Below are 16830 nucleotides of genomic sequence, written 5' to 3'. Positions count from 1 at the left end.
TTCAAAAGCACCTCAAAGTGCAAGTAGATAAATATGTACCGCTCCGGCGGGAAGGTAAACAGCGTTTCCGTGCGCTGCTCTGGTTTGCCAGAAGCGGCTTAGTCATGCTGGCCACATGACCCGGAAGTTGTACGCCGGCTACCTCGGCCAATAAAGCGAGATGAGCGCCGCAACCCCAGAGTCGGCCACGACTGGACCTAATGGTCAGGGGTCCCTTTAACTTTACTAGTCTCTTTTTGTCAGACACTGGCAGGCAACAGTTTGCTTGGACATGAGCCGACGATGCTTCAGTCAGGCTGCAGTCCTAAATACGCTAGTGAGTAAGCTTATTGTGGAGTAAACATGCATAAGGTTCCATTGTTAGAAGAGTAGCATTGCTGGAGCAGGGAAAAAGGATTCAGGACTTGATTTAACTCTGCAGCTGGCTGGCTGGGTAGCAGTTTAAGAATCAGAAAACTGTGAGTCAGAACCAATGAGCTCTTGCCTTAATCCACGGTTTCCTGCTGAACATGGATTCCCAAATGAGCAACGGTGATGTGAGAGCAGTAGATTCAACGGCAATGTAATCAGTCCTTCTCTGCCATTGAAAAGCCAAGATTATCCACTTTGCTGTGGCTAATCCCTCTGATCTCAGGCGGCTCCGTCGCACCATGTGGGGCTCTGGGGAGTGCAAGGAAGTCCCTCTGGGAATAGCCCTGTGGCAGAAGAGCATCTTGCACCTGCTTGACTCGGCAAGTGAAGACAAAGCGCTTGGCCTTTTATAGCCTAAAACAACAAGAACAATTGCACTGCCCTCTTCTCGCATCTCAGCTGCAGGCTAAGCCCACCTGGTTGTGGCGTCCGCAGTTAGAGGGGAACATCTCCTTCAAGAGGAAGAATCAAAGGGGATCAAATTTAATTGCCTCCAGTTAAGATCGTTTTGACAACGTGCACATGGCACATCCAAGAGACATTAAAGTGGGAAGACAGTATTCCCTTTGCGACCAGCCAGGTTGTAAATCATTTAAATAAAGAGCTTCCGGTGTCATTTATGGCTGTACTGGAGGCATCCTTCGTATGTGTGGAATATGCCAGTACAAACACATCCTGCAGATCCAGATCTCTTGGGGAAGCTAAAAGTACGGCCATTTTGCAGGCATGTGTTGGGAAGGAGAAGAGGGTAAGCTGGACTGAAAAATGCCCTTGATGGCTTTTGAGATACTGACACACCCCTCCTCTGGAGAGCTCATCAATCTGGTCAGTTTGCCAAGTCTCCTGAGACCCAGAGTGTGCTCACTTTTCCACCTCGGAGCAATAGTTTTTGTCCAGTCCACCCCCTCCTTCCCTCGTGCATACCACAATGCTCCAACTGGTGTGAAACTGGTTTGAGAAATAGTATTAGAAGTCACCACAGAACTGGCCCTACGAAACATCTTCCAAGATAATAATGCCCACTCAAATCATAAAGACCTCATAACCCACCAACTCTCAGCAGAAACATCATAGCCAGACACTGGAGAGACCTGTCAGGAGTAAGCATGGGCCAATGGTACCAAATAGTATGGGAAACAGCCTTTATTAGAAAAACTAACCAATAAAATGAAACTGACACAGGGAGAACTAGAAGGAGATGCCTTCACCCCTGTATGGTTCCCCTTTATCACATTCACAGCCGAACAAGACAACAACTAGAATCTACCGACAGCATACAAATCAATCTGGCTAACCTGATTCAAACACACCCACACCTACACCCCACTCACACAAAAAAACAAATCTCACTACAGTCAAACAAAGACAACCAACCACATCCTGGGCCACCCCCAACCTCTCTCACCACCGAGGAAATACAACGAGTGAATAGTAAGAGAACCCATACAAGTAACGCTGACACAAAACCGCACACATACAGTAAGTAGAAGAATAGAAGTGTAACCACCAGATCCCACCCAGTCCCATCCCACCCTACTCTCCCTTCCTCCCTTTTCTTCCTAACCTAACTCTGTATGTAACACTAATGTCTCACAACAAATGAAACTGATCTGTAGAAAACACAATTTGAAAAAAGAGACAATGCACATAATTTTTGAAATAAGAAATCTTTAATAAAAATATACTTTTTTAAAAAAGAAATAACACATCAAACAGTATTTTTGTGGATTTTTTTAAAGGTACAGGGGACAGTGATACCTCGGGTTACATATGCTTCAGGTTACATATGCTTCAGGTTACACATTCCACTAACCCAGAAATAGTGCTTCAGGTTAAGAACTTTGCCTCAGGATAAGAACAGAAATCGTGCTCTGGTGGTGCGGCGGCAGCAGGAGGCCCCATTAGCTAAAGTGGTGCTTCAGGTTAAGAACAGTTTCAGGTTAAGAACGGACCTCCGGAACGAATTAAGTACTTAACCCGAGGTACCACTGTACATGTCAATTTTGGGGAATGTTGTCTGAGCACAGGTTAGAAACACAGCACTGGAAACACAATGAATAGACAGTAAATGGGAATGTAAGGAACACAGCCCCAGACTCTGAAAAACAAGGGGTGGACTCTGGGAGCTTGAGAATGGTGCTATCAGAGCAGGGGACCGTTGCTATTTTTTTTAGAGAAACAAGCAAATGATAGGTTGAACTTCTCATAACTGATTTCCACACTTGCCCTATTTCCCATATGTTTTAGAAGAAAATTTAGGGTGCCTGTATTGCTGCCTGAAGAATACATGGAAACAGAATGTGAGAAAAGGCTGATGATAAGCACCGTGGAAAAGGACTTGGCCTTTCTTCTGGTTCCTCGCCCTGAGTTTGTATGAACTCTTCCTCAGAGACAATGAGAAGGAGACTAGAACCTGCAATTCTGAGTGAAGCCGCAAGACTTACCAACTCTGGCTGCCTTGACAGTGGCTGTTTCCTTGAGAATTGGCACTGGCCCATTCAGTTGTTATAGGGAACCTAGACTGAAGTGCTGCCCAACCATTTCATCCCAGCCTTTCCCATATTGTCTTCCCAACTATTTCAGCACCTAGTAGTGGTAGCCTCATCTGGCTGTGAATGCAGACCCTCCAAGTGTCCCTGTTTTCCAGGGACAGTCCCGGATTTATAAAATAATAGAATTGTTGACGTTCATGTCATAATTTGAAATGCTCTGTGGGGTTCAACCACAGAGCCTAGGACTTGCTGATCAGAAGGTTGGTGGTTTGAATCCCCGCGATGGGGTGAGCTCCCTTTGCTCGGTCCCTGCTCCTGCCAACCTAGCAGTTCGAAAGCACGTCAAAGTGCAAGTAGATAAATAGGCACCACTCTGGCGGGAAGGTAAACGCCGTTTCCGTGCGCTGCTCTTGTTCGCCAGAAGCGGCTTAGTCCTGCTGGCCACATGACCCGGAAGCTGTACGCCGGCTCCCTCGGCCAATAAAGCGAGATGAGCACCGTAACCCCAGAGTCGTTCGCGACTGGACCTAATGGTCAGGGGTCCCTTTACCTTTACCTTTTAATGTTCATATTGGAGGCTATGTGAGTGCTGTGAGTGTTTCTCTCCCGCCCTGTCTGGATTGGCAAATGGCTATGGAAAGACTTGGGTGGAGGGAAAAACAGTCAGTGAGCCTTCGGGTAATGTTGGAAAATATCAGGTCAATGTTTTAACATCCTGATTTGAAAGAGAAATTAGACGAGGAAACAGAAGGAGAAGAGAAATTGGCCATGCTTGGTTATAACAAATCCTTGCTAGGATCCTTTGGTAAAATTATTACTTTGACTTCATTCCAAGAATTAAGAGGTGCTTTTGATCATGTAGTTTCACTGCAGTTTGCACCAAAGATGGTTTAAATTCAAGGGGGAAAATGTAGAGGTTCTGCTGGGAGTTTGTCTGGTCCTGGCGACTTACTGCCTTTTAGAGATTTGTAATTGTTGCCCTGAGTTCAGGCACTGTGACTTGAGCCTCTAGCGTTTCCAGATCAGTCTGTGCAAATTTAGGAATATTTGGTTTTTGTAAGAATCTTGTAATATCCTGTTTAACTAGGTTTTCTGATCCATGCAGCTGTTCATAATAAGATTTTAATTGTTCAGAAATCTCCTTAGTAGTCATTGCCAATTCGTTATTATACATAATAGGAAGAATCTTTTTTTCCCCTTTCTCCCCCCCCCCCTTTTGTTCTTTTGCTAACAACCTGGCAAATATTTTACCTCCACTTATTCTTCTTTTTGGCATTGGTAGTGGAACCCCCAATCTTAGCAGCAAGGGAAACCTTTAAAATTCATGGGGTGCAATTAGATTCATTAAATTAAAAAATATGACTATATGCAGCTGACGTTCTGTTAGTATTGATTCATCTTTAGTCTTTTTGGAAGGGACTGTTCAACTATTGTCCATTTATGGGGCCCTATTGCATTATAAGATTACTTGTAAAACAATCCAGAAGTGATTAACACTAACCTTCAGACAGAAACTAAGGAAAAGCTTGCAGAGATAACAAATTTATTTTTATTCATTTTTTACATTCATATACCACCATTATCTTCCAAGGATCCCATAGTTTTCCTTCTCCCCATTTCATCCTCACACAACAACCCTGTGAGGGGGGTTAGACTAAGAGATGGATGTGAAAATCATTAAATTAACCTTGGAAGCTGGTTAACAGCTGGTCTAGCAGAGACAGAAATAACCACGAAAGCTTTAAAAGCCAGTAACAATTACCGGTATATTTAACACCATATAATAATTCAAGTAAGATTTACTTGCCAGTACAGAGCAATTGCTGGAAGTGTAAAGAAGAACAGGCAGGTTTTTGCACATATTTTGGAAATGCTGTATAATTCAAACCTTCTGGATGAAAAAATCAAAATTTAATTAGGAAAATGACTGGTTATTTACTACTGCAAAATCCAAAGATACTATTGCTGGAGTACCTAAAGGACTTGATTCTTGCTGCTGACTTGGAAATGGTTATTAATCCTCTTACTATTGCTAGGATTTATATAGTGGCTAAGAGGAAAAAGAGTACTGCTCCATTTTTAGCTCAATTTTTTATCAGATTGGAACAGAAAATGGAACATAGCTATGTTATCTAAATTAACATATTATAGGATAACGACTAAAGAACAAAAGTCAAATAAATTTCTTTTTTAAAGATGGGCTTTATGTGCGATGTCCTGGGGTGATAAATTTCGGGATAATATCCAGCTGTGTATCTATTTTACTCTAAAAAAAGGAGGGGGGGAGAGATGCATCAGTAGAACTACCTGGACAAGCCAGCAAAATGAGCAAAGAGGGTGGAATTGTGGGTTGGCCATAGATGACACAGGAGAGGAGAAAATTTCAACACCCAGTCCTGCCACACAGCAGCTGGTCTCTGTTAAAAGCGGCTTCTCTGTGCGAACCAGGAAGTGACTTCTCCAGACAATGGAACAACTCTTCTTTTCTCGTTTCTGCGGCTGCGATTTCCTGGGTGATGCGGACGCTGTTAGGCAGTTGAATGTGCATGCATAGTCTGCCCGTTCCCTTCCCTTCTCCTTATTTTTTCCGCATGGCGCCGGGCACTGGCAACCCACGCTATGCCACTGGGTCACGGTGGTGTTTGCAGGGATTTGGTGCTTTGCAAGTGACAGTTATCAGTAGCTCAGTGCTGCCCGCAAATGCTGCTTTGTGCGGAACTGTGTCTTTGTAGCTGCTGTCATACAGGTGGGTGTGTTTGAGTCAAAATGGCCTGCTGGGCCAAAATAGGCCTTCACACTAGAGGGACCATGCCTATAGACCCTCATCTGGAATAATTGAAGTACAGGTGTGCTCTCGGTCAGCATGGACAAACAGATAACCATTTCCAGTGACTTTCCCCCAGTTATGGCACAGCCTCCAGTGGCTAACTCTCCATAGTCTAAGCACCACTTGGTAGCACTGTAAAAGCTGTTTAGGAGCTAGTCTCCAGATTAAGTAGGGTAGATGTCATGGGACGTGGGTGGCACTGTGGGTTAAACCACAGAGCCTAGGACTTGCCGATCAGAAGGTCGGCGGTTCGAATCCCCGCGATGGGGTGAGCTCCCGTTGCTCGGTCCCAGCTCCTGCCAACCTAGCAGTTTGAAAGCATGTCAAAGTGCAAGTAGATAAATAGGTACAGCTCCGGTGGGAAGGTAAACGGCGTTTCCGTATGCTGCTCTGGTTGGCCAGAAGCGGCTTAGTCATGCTGGCCACATGACCCAGAAGCTGTACGCCGGCTCCCTCGGCCAATAAAGCGAGATGAGCGCCGCAACCCCAGAGTCGCCCAGGACTGGACCTAATGGTCAGGGGTCCCTTAACCCTAGATGTCATTTAATTACCCGTATTTTTCGCTCTATGAGATGCACCAGACCACAAGACACACCTAGTTTTTGGAGGAGGAAAACAAGAAAAAAAATATTCTGAATCTCAGAAGCCAGAACAGCAAGAGGGATCGCTGTGCAGTGAAAGCAGCAATCCCTCTTGCTGTTCTGGCTTCTGGGATAGCAGCGCAGCCTGCATTCGCTCCATAAGATGCACACACATTTCCCCTTACTTTTTAGGAGGGAAAAAGTGAGTCTTATAGAGCAAAAAATACGGTAATTGCATTCTTATTCCTTTCCACGGATTCTTTGCCATTTCACTTTTGTTACCTGCCCCGATCCCTCAAGATGGGGTCGCCCTGTAAATCTAAATAAATAAACCTATGGAGAACTGTTTGCAAGCTTTTGAGCTGCTTGAAGCCTGGGGCAGATTTAAATGGTCATGAACTGTTTTAACACCATGTTCTCTGGTAACGAGAGAGATGTTCATAGTGCCAGTGGCAATAAATTTCCAGCAGAGGGCAGCCATGTCTCCTATTTACGCCTATTGATCGGTCTACAGACCCGTCCTAAAATTAAGAGGGTAAAACAGAACTAGGCACGAGATGCTTAGTATGTGTGCTCGATACCTTTATCAAACAGCTTTGGGCTCTGTTATTTAACTGGTGGGAAAATGAGAGAATGGTGCAGTCTTCTTCAGAAATGAGGCGTGTCTAACTGCAGGGCAGAAATGAAATTTGCAGGACACTCAGAAACCAGGAGTTGACTCTGTGTAGAACAAAACAGTTGCTTGGCTTTCTTGAATGAAGGCCTGCAGACAGAATACATAGCTTCTCCACACACACCTAAAGGTTCAAAATCGGGTGGCGGGAGGAGTCATTTGCCAAATAGCAGACCCTCCAAGGGTCCCTATTTTCCAGGGACAGTCCTGGATTTACAGAAGCCGTCCTGGTTCCTGATTTGATCCCGGAATGCCCCGCTTTTCCTTAGGACGTCCTTATTTTCATCAGAGAAATGTTGGAGGGTATGGAGGTATGTGACCCCCCGAGCCAAGGGGATAAGGAACCTCTAGAAGGTATCTGAAGGCAGCCCTGTTTAGGAATTTTTAAAAACGTTTAATTTTAAAAAATGTTTTTCTAATGTACAGTGGAAACTCAGTTTTCGAACATAATCTGTTCCGGAAGACCGTTTGAGTTCTGAAATGTTCAAAAACTGAGGCACAAAGGGCGGTCTGCAAATTTAATAGAGAAAATGGAGAAAAATAACATATACACTCAGCAGAAGCCGTTTGACTTCTGAGGCGCATTCAGAAACAGAAGCATTTACTTCCTGGTTTATGGCGTTCAAGTTCCGAAATGTTTGTCAATGGATTTGTTCGAAAACTGAAGTACCACAGTATTTTAGAAGCTGCCCAGAGTGGCTGGGGCGACCCAGTCAGATGGGTAGGGTATAAATATTATCATTATCATTATTATTGAATAGGTAAAGGTAAAGGACCACTGAAAGTTAAGTCCAGTCGCAGACGACTCTGGGGTTGCACGCTCATCTCACTCTATAGGCCGAGGGAGCCAGCGTTTGTCCACAGACAGCTTCCGGGTCATGTGGCCAGCATGACTAAGCCACTTCTGGCGAACCAGAGCAGCGCACGGAAACACCGTTTACTTTCCTGCTGGAGTGGTACCTATTTATCTACTTGCACTTTGACGTGCTTTCGAACTGCTAGGTTGGCAGGAGCTGAGACCAAGCAACGGGAGCTCACCCCGTCGCGGGGATTCGAACCGCTGACCTTCTGATCAGCAAGCCCTAGGCTCTGTGGTTTATTATTGAATAGTGTCCCTATTTTCATTGGAGAAATGTTGGAGGGTATGAGATAGGGAAATGGAAGGAGCAAGACAGGAAATGAGCGATGGCACAGTGGATTGTTTTACCAATACAGGCTGGGCAAGATACAGTTTTAATGCCTCTTGTGAGTTGTTCTCCCTATTTTGGGCGCTATCTATCACTCTGCATTGGAGAAGGAACACATTAGATTTTACTCAGATGCTTACAAAGAAGGGCATGGTTCAGCCCTCGTAGGACTGTGTCCCTGCAGAGTGTTTGCAAACATAAATTCAAATCTGGAACATTGAAGTAGGGAGATGGATAAATGTCTGGCTGGGGGAGGTTAAAGTATCCTTCCCCTCTGCCTTGCCTCTGCTCAAAATAACAGCATCTCAAAGTTGCTTAAAAAATAAAATTAAATTCTGGGGCTGTGTTACACACACTGTGTGTAATCTATACTTGTCCCTTAATTTCACTGATTTCAGTCTTAGGTATGCATGGACAGGATTTCAGCTTTATAGCCTGCTCCTAAGTATGTTTACCCAGGAATAAGTTCCATTAAACTCAGTGGGATTTATTCCCAAGTAAATTTGGAATTAACAGCCTTATCCTGTTTCTGCCTGGAAGAAGGAGAGAATCCTTCTGAGCGCGAGAGAGTGGCTTCCAAGGATGACTCTTGCTTTTTTTGCATTTTGTTTTCATGAACCAAGAAGAGCCTGCATTGGAGGACGACAAAGGAAGTGCTCGAAATTGTGAGCTGCAATTTGAGAGCTGTCGTAGCAACGCGTTGCTTGCAGCCAGATAACCCATCTGTTAGGAGCTCGTACATTTTCCTTGCCATAATCTCTGTGTTTATTCAGTATTATTGTTTAAACAAAAAAGTTTCGGGATTTGTTGTTCAGACTCCGAAAGTTAGGATAGACATGATGTGCAAAGACATGTAATGAAACCCCGGACAGATGCTTCTATCAGGGAAAAGCAGCTTTGGAACATGATTAGAACCAGAAAAGCCCCGGGGGGAGAGGAAACAGGGTGCTTAACCCTTCTTGCTCCCCTCTAACTCCCCTTCTCCTTAGCTACTTTCACACACACCTGGAGCGCACGTCCAGTGATGTGTTTATTCTTGCAGACACACAGAGAGCTGCCCTGGGAAAGTGGTGGGCAGGGAGGAAAGGTTAAGCACCTCTCCTCTCCCCTCCCCTCCCGTCCTCCCAGCCCCAGCTTCCAAGACCAGAATTTCTCTCTCTTATGCAACAACAACCTAGACAGCATCTTAAGAAGCAGAGACATCACCTTGCCAACAAAGGTCCATATAGTTAAAGCCATGGTTTTCCCAGTAGGGATGTATGGAAGTGAGAACTGGACCAAAAAGAAGGCTGATCGCCGAAGAATTGATGCTTTTGAATTCTGGTGCTGGAGGAGACTCTTGAAAGTCCCATGGACTGCAAGAAGATCAAACCTCTCCATTCTGAAGGAAATCAGCCCTGAGTGCTCACTGGAAGGACAGATCCTGAAGCTGAGGCTCCAAGACTTTGGCCACCTCATGAGAAGAGAAGACTCCCTGGAAAAACCCTGATGTTGGGAAAGATGGAGGGCACAAGGAGAAGGAGACGACAGAGGACGAGATGGTTGGACAGTGTTCTTGAAGCTACCAGCATGAGTCTGACCAAACTGCGGGAGGCAGTGGAAGACAGGAGTGCCTGGCGTGCTCTGGTCCATGGGGTCACGAAGAGTCGGACACAACTAAACGACTAAACAACAACAACAACATGCAACAACAGCTGCACAGGTTTCTACTAGCCCAGAGATGGAAGGAAGAAACTTACCCCGACTAGAGAAGAATGGCAAACCAAGTTGATAGACTATGCTGAAATGGCAAAATTAACTCAGAAATCAAGATGACAAGAACTTTAATAAGGAATGAGGAAAGTTTATAATTCATTTACGAGACCACTGTAAGCAGGTTAAAACATTAGCAGGATTTTAACCACACTTGTAAAGTAATGGAAAGTATGGATAATTTAGAAGGATAAAAAAATTGGATAAATATGCAGTTGTAAATAATATCATTAGGACCAATGGAAGGGATGGGGGGAAGTCAGGGATTTCAGAGTAATCTTGATATTTGGATTCGGAATTGTTTTTTTTTATCCAATGTTTATAATTCTTAAAATCAAATTTTAAAAATTGTACAAGAATTTCTCCCTCTTACAGTTGCTTTCCCCTCATTTTGATTTTACAGTGGTACCTCAGGTTAAGAACTTAATTCATTCTGGAGGTCTGTTCTTAACCTGAAGCACCACTTTAGCTAATGGGGCTTCCCGCTGCCGCCACACAATTTCTGTTCTCATCCTGAAGCAAAGTTCTTACCCCGAGGTAGTATTTCTGAGTTAGTGGAGTCTGTAACCTGAAGTGTCTGTAACCTGAAGCATATGTAACCTGAGGTACCACTGTGTTTTAAAGGAAAAAACTCAAAGCGGTTTACAAAACCCATTGAAGCATCAAATAAAACAATCCAGCTCATTTGCTGGAGCATGACATTCTTAATCTCAGGCTCCTGGGTTCAAGTCTCACGTTGGGCAAAAAGATTCCTGCATTGCAGGGGGCTGGGCTGGATGACCTCCGTGGTCCCAACTCTACAATTCTGTGGTTCTGTGATATGCCAGGGGAGGATCCCTGCAGAGCACCACCTCTGACCATTAGGTCCAGTCATGACCGACTCTGGGGTTGCGGCGCTCATCTCGCTTTATTGGCCGAGGGAGCCGGCGTACAGCTTCCGGGTCATGTGGCCAGCATGACTAAGCCGCTTCTGGCGAACCAGAGCAGCACACGGAAACACCGTTTACCTTCCCGCCAGAGCGGTACCTATTTATCTACTTGCACTTTGACGTGCTTTTGAACTGCTAGGTTGGCAGGAGCAGGGACTGAGCAACGGGAGCTCACCCCGTTGCGGGGATTCGAACCACCAACCTTCTGATCGGCAAGCCCTAGGCTCTGTGGTTGAACCCCACAGAGCATTTCAAATTATGACATGGACATCAACAATTCTGTACTTAAAAGATCCGCCTCGAGATGCAACTGAGGCCGGATTAAATTTCCTAGCGAGCAAAATTCAACTTCTGAAATCGCCATACATTATTTTATTTTTTGAAGGGTTCTCACTAACATCTCCTGTCGCTCTAGTTAACCATCTATAAACAGCACTTCATGTGACCCCTGCTTGATCTCCTCCTCTGCTTCCCAAGGAACCCCTAGAGGGAGATTCTGTGCTTTGAGCATCCAGGCAGGCAAGGAAACTGGTTGCATTTTATGGAAAAGCAACAAACTGTTTAGAATGGCATCTGAAAACTCAGGGAGTCTGTGATGCTGGCTAATAGAGCAATTTCATGTTACTGCTCGCCTCTTTACGGAGAAACGCATACTCCTAAGCTTATTACAGTTTATGAAGGCAATCTGGCCCCATTAAGGCGGGCTGGGGGAGGGCAGAAAAAACAAAGGAATGGCTCCAATAAGCTCAAACGAGAGCCATTCTGCATCTGTATGTCTGCTAGCTAAGTTGTACGTAAACCTTTCAAGGCTTGGAGTTTCTGAATGCAAAGGCTCAAAATGAGGGTTTCTCAAACTTGGCTGTTTTTTTGGACTACAATTCCCATCGTCCCTGACCACTGGGAATCCTGCTAGCTAGAGATGATGGGAGCTGTAGTCCCCCAAAACAGCAGGAGACCCGAGTTTGGAAAACACTGATCTAGATGCAAGCCTATCAACCTCAGATGGGGATGAGGAAGCCTTAGCTTGTAGTGTGGCCCTCAAGACCATTCCACTTGGCCCACGACGACTCTCCTTATCAGCCCCACCCCTTCCTCCACAACTGCAGTGCTGGCTGTGGAGAGAGTAGGAAAGTCAGCAAATTGTGGACGCAGTGCCCCAGATTCAATTTGAGATCCTAGCATGGGTAGAAGGGTTTTAACTCTTGGGCCCTCACAGTGGTCCCCAGCGGCTGCAATTTGCATTGCCAAAAGGAAAAAGAAGCTGCCCCTTAACACAAACAGATCCCATTTTGAGGGGAGGGGGGGTGATGCCTTATCACAGGCTTCCTCAACCTCGGCCCTCCAGATGTTTTTGGCCTACAACTCCCATGATCCCTAGCTAGCAGGACCTGTGGTCAGGGATGATGGGAATTGTAGTCTCAAAACATCTGGAGGGCTGAGGTTGAGGAAGCCTGCCTTATCATATACAGTGGTACCTTGCTTCTCAAACGCCTTGGTACTCAAACAACTTGGATCCCAAATCGAAACAGGGCAAACCCGGAATTAAGTGTGTGAACTTTATTTGGAAGCCAAACGTGTTCCGTTTTGAGTGTTCAAGCTTCTGATTTGAGTGCTACACTTCCATTTTGAGTGTTACTCTGAGGTCTGTCTGTTTTTGCTATTTATTTTGCATTTTTCTTTTTGTGGCTCTTTTTTCTTTCCTTTTGTGACTGTGTGGAACCCAGTTCAGCTACTGCTTGATTGTGTGACTGCAGTACATTGTTTATTGCTTTCATTTTAAGGATCAGTGGTCTCGTTAGATAGTAAAATTCGTGTTAAATTGCTGTTTTAGGGGTTGTTTTTAAAAGTCTGGAACGGATTAATCCGTTTTGCATTACTTTCTATGAGAAGCATGCCTTGGTTTTGGAACGCTTTGGTTTTGGAACGGACTTCCGGAACGGATTAAGTTTGAGAACCAAGGTACCACTGTACACTGACCTTCAGGACAACACTGTTGTCATAGAAATGGTCTTGCATTGAATGCCCTATTTCATCTCAACTATACCATGGGCACAATCAGGGGAGCAGAATAACACTTCGCAACCATTTTCTTTCCTAAAGAGTGGTAGAATCAGTGCAATTGTCTAAAAGATCCAGCAATGCTGTGCGGTTTACAGCCTGACTCCCAGCTGCGATTAGGTAGCTTATTTAATTACTTTCAGTTATAGAATCTTCACTGGACGTCTTCGGAAAATCTAGTTATTTCAGCTGCCAGAGGAATGTACATTTCAGGACTTAAAACAAACCTGAACCCACCAATCATATCCTTTTACGGTCCTGGCATTTTCTATAGGTGGCTTGAGAAAGAAAGAAAGTGGGGTATAAGTCAATTAATCAGAATCGTCTTTTCTGTAGCCTCTGGGAGGCTACTAGCTTGTCTAAAAAAGTTGTGGTAAAAAAATAGCCAGGAAGTTTTGCCAGACATAGGCTCATGTGTGTGATATTTACTCCCCACCCCCTCTCAAGAATGGTGCAAGGCAGGTGAAGTGAAAATCAGCAACAAACACTCTCTCTCTCTCTCTCTCTCTCTCTCTCTCTCTCTGTGTGTGTGTGTTTCTGTGGGTGGATGTCTAATGAGCTTCATAGCTGAATGGAGTTTTTAAAAATAGTTTAAAATAATTTATACTTTTCAAATTTATACATTTCATTAGTTTTACAATCCATTTATCATTTCAAAATTTGACTTCCTTCCCCCTCTTTCTGCAGTTCCTTAAATTTATTTTTTTATACCTTCTGCATATCCAAATTCATTTAACTTGCTACTATAAATATATACTCTTATATTACACTAATCCTGCCAATGTTTTTATCTGTTTACAATTTATCTGTAAACATTCAATAAGCCATTTCCATTCTTTGATAAAAAGTTTGTTGTCTTGATTTCTTATTTTTTCAGCAAGTTTTGCCATTTCTGTATATTCCATAATTTTTTGTATCCATTCTTCCTTTGCTGGGACTTCTGCTTCTTTCCACTTTGGGGCAAGCAACATTCTTGCTGCAGTAGTAGCATGTATAAATAAATCTCTATACAATTTAGGTAGTTCCATCCCTGTAATTCCTGAAAGAAAAGCTTCTCATTTTTTCTTTGTAAAAGTTATTTTAAACATCCTTTTCAATTCATTATGTATGATTTCCCAGTAAGCTTTAACCTTACTACAAGACCACCACATATGATTAAAAGAGCCTGGCGCTGTGGGTTAAACCACAGAGCCTAGGGCTTGCTGATCAGAAGGTTGGCGGTTTGAATCCCCACAACGGGGTGAGCTCCTGTTGCTCGGTCCCTGCTCCTGCCAACCTAGCAGTTTGAAAGCACGTCAAAGTGCAAGTAGATAAATAGGTACCACTCCAGCGGAAAGGTAAACAGCATTTCCGTGTGCTGCTCTGGTTCGCCAGAAGCGGCTTAGTCATGCTGGCCACATGACCCGGAAGCTGTACGGCGGCTCCCTCAGCCAGTAAAGTGAGATGAACGCTGCAACCCCAGAGTCTTCCGCGACTGGACCTAATGGTCAGGGGTCCCTTTACCTTTACCTTTTTACACCCAAGCCTATGTCTATCACTATCCAAAGGTCCTTTGGCAAATGCCCATCAACTGTTCAATTAAATGCAGCTGACTTGGGGTGGAAACCCCTTTCCTGCCATAGATGAATCAGCTCAAAACTGCATGAGAAAAGGAAGCCAGTCAGCCCCAGGTGGCATGACTCATGGTCAGGGATAATGGGAATTGGACTCCATCAATATTTGGAGGGTCACAGATTCCCTGACCCTTCCCTGCACCCTTGAAGTTGAAGAAGAGCAGCAGAGTCCTTCAGGGACCTTTAGCTGGTCCTTTGTCACCCTTAGGGACGGGGGTGGCGCTGTGGGTTAAACCACTGAGCCTAGGGCTTGCCGATCAGAAGGTTGGCGGTTCGAATCCCCACGACGGGGTGAGCTCCTGTTGCTTGGTCCCTGCTCCTGCCAACCTAGCAGTTCAAAAGCATGTCAAAGTGCAAGTAGATAAACTGCTCTGGTTCACCAGAAGCGGCTTAGTCCTGCTGGCCACATGACCCGGAAGCTGTACGCCGGCTCCCTCGGTGAATAAAGTGAGATGAGCGCCGCAACCCCAGAGTCAGTCACGACTGGACCTAATGGTCAGGTGTCCCTTTACCTTGTCACCCTTAGGTCCCCAGATGTTGTTGGACTACAACTCCCATCATCCCTAACTAGCAGAAGCAGTGGTCAGTGATGATGGGAGTTGTAGCCTGACGACACCTGGGGACCACGTTTTGGGACAACAGCTGTGTCACTAGCCGCTTATAGGTGGCCTCAAATCACATTTTCGCTTATGGCCTGTTGAGGGAGGACAGATCAACTCATTCGCAGCTGCGGGAAGGTGCTCGTGAGATAGCTCAGTCGGTAGAGCATATGACTCCCTAATCTGAGGGACGTGAGTTCGAGTCCCACGTTTGGTGAAAGATTCCCGCTTTGCAGGGGGTTGGACTATTTGACCCTCGTGGTCCCTTCCAACTCTACGATCCTATGATTTGGGGGGAGGGGATTTGGTATGGAGTGCTTGATTCCAGAAAGAGAAATCAAGAGGTCTTCTCTTCGGCCATTGGGCCGCTCTCCCTTTGGCTCCCTGGCCTCCCCAAATCCCCGAAGGTGCCCGGAGGCTTGGATGATCGGCTGCAAGAATCCCTGCTGCTTGACCTGCTTCGCGCTCTGCGCTGATAGACGGCGGGCACCGCGACCCACCACCGGGCACTACGCCTACGATCACCACCACCGCCAGCAGAAATGGGGGTGTGGGCAATCCCCAGCTCTGTGCAACAACCCAGCAGTGACACTCACAACAGCACATCTCCGCTCACTTAGCCCCGCGTTGGTGGCAGATGCGAAGGAGATGCAGGAATCTTGCCCAGCCCCCAGCCCCCCCCCCCAGCCGCCACGTCGGGAACCGGCCCTGGTTGCAGAAGTAATCCCCCCACGCCGTCCCTCCGGGGTTGCTCTCCAGGGCACAGAACTTGCCAAGAGAGGCTGCGAGCCAAAAGGGGTCTCTCTCCTGGGAAAGGGACCTGGTAAGGCACAGCGATGATCATGGCCACTGGTCCCATCACCTCCTGGCAAATAGAAGGGGAAGAAATGGAGGCAGTGAGAGATTTTACTTTCTTGGGCTCCATGGTCACTGCAGATGGTGACAGCAGTCACGAAATTAAAAGACGCCTGCTTCTTGTGAGGAAATCAAAGATAAACCTAGACAGCATCTTAAAAAGCAGAGACATCACCTTGCCAACAAAGGTCCGTATAGTTAAAGCTATGGTTTTCCCAGTAGTAATGTATGGAAGTGAGAGCTGGACCATAAAGAAGGCTGATTGCCAAAGAATTGATGCTTTTGAATTATGGTGCTGGAGGAGACTCTTGAGAGTCCCATAGACTGCAAGAAGATCAAACCTCTCCATTCTGAAGGAAATCAGCCCTGAGTGCTCACTGGAAGGACAGATCGTGAAGCTGAGGCTCCAAGCCTTTGGCCACCTCATGAGAAGAGAAGACTCCCTGGAAAAGACCCTGATGTTGGGAAAGATGGAGGGCACAAGGAGAAGGGGCGACAGAGGACGAGATGGTTGGACAGTGTTCTCGAAGCTACCAGCATGAGTTTGACCAAACTGCGGGAGGCAGTGGAAGACAGGAGTGCTTGCTGTGCTCTGGTCCAGGGGGTCACGAAGAGTCGGACACGACTAAACGACTAAACAACAACAAAAAGGCGTGGCGGGGGGTGGTGGTGAGAAGGGCGCCGGACAGCAGCAGCAAAAGCAACATCGGAAGTCCGTTTCTCGAGATGGGGGGGGGCATGTTTCGTGGGCGAAGAGCCCCTGGGGCTCACAGCCCCCTCGGGATCTCTCTGCCGCGTCTCCGGACTGGGGGGGGGGGCGGGCGGGCAAGGAAGTCTCTGGGCTCCTTTCCAG

At 45.9% G+C, this 16830-nt stretch overlaps 1 protein-coding gene across 1 annotated transcript in view; it reads left to right on the top strand.

Moving 5' to 3' along the window:
* TMEM72 (transmembrane protein 72) overlaps window positions 1-16830 on the top strand; it is a 142355-nt gene that overhangs the window by 34372 nt on the left and 91153 nt on the right. The window lies entirely within an intron of this gene.

The sequence above is a fragment of the Podarcis erhardii genome (genome assembly GCF_964252035.2).
Source record: "Podarcis erhardii genome assembly, chromosome: 5".
Taxonomy (NCBI): Eukaryota; Metazoa; Chordata; class Lepidosauria; order Squamata; family Lacertidae; genus Podarcis; species Podarcis erhardii.
The sequence above is the reverse complement of the archived record's forward strand: the minus strand, read 5'-3'. Positions and strand labels throughout refer to the sequence as shown.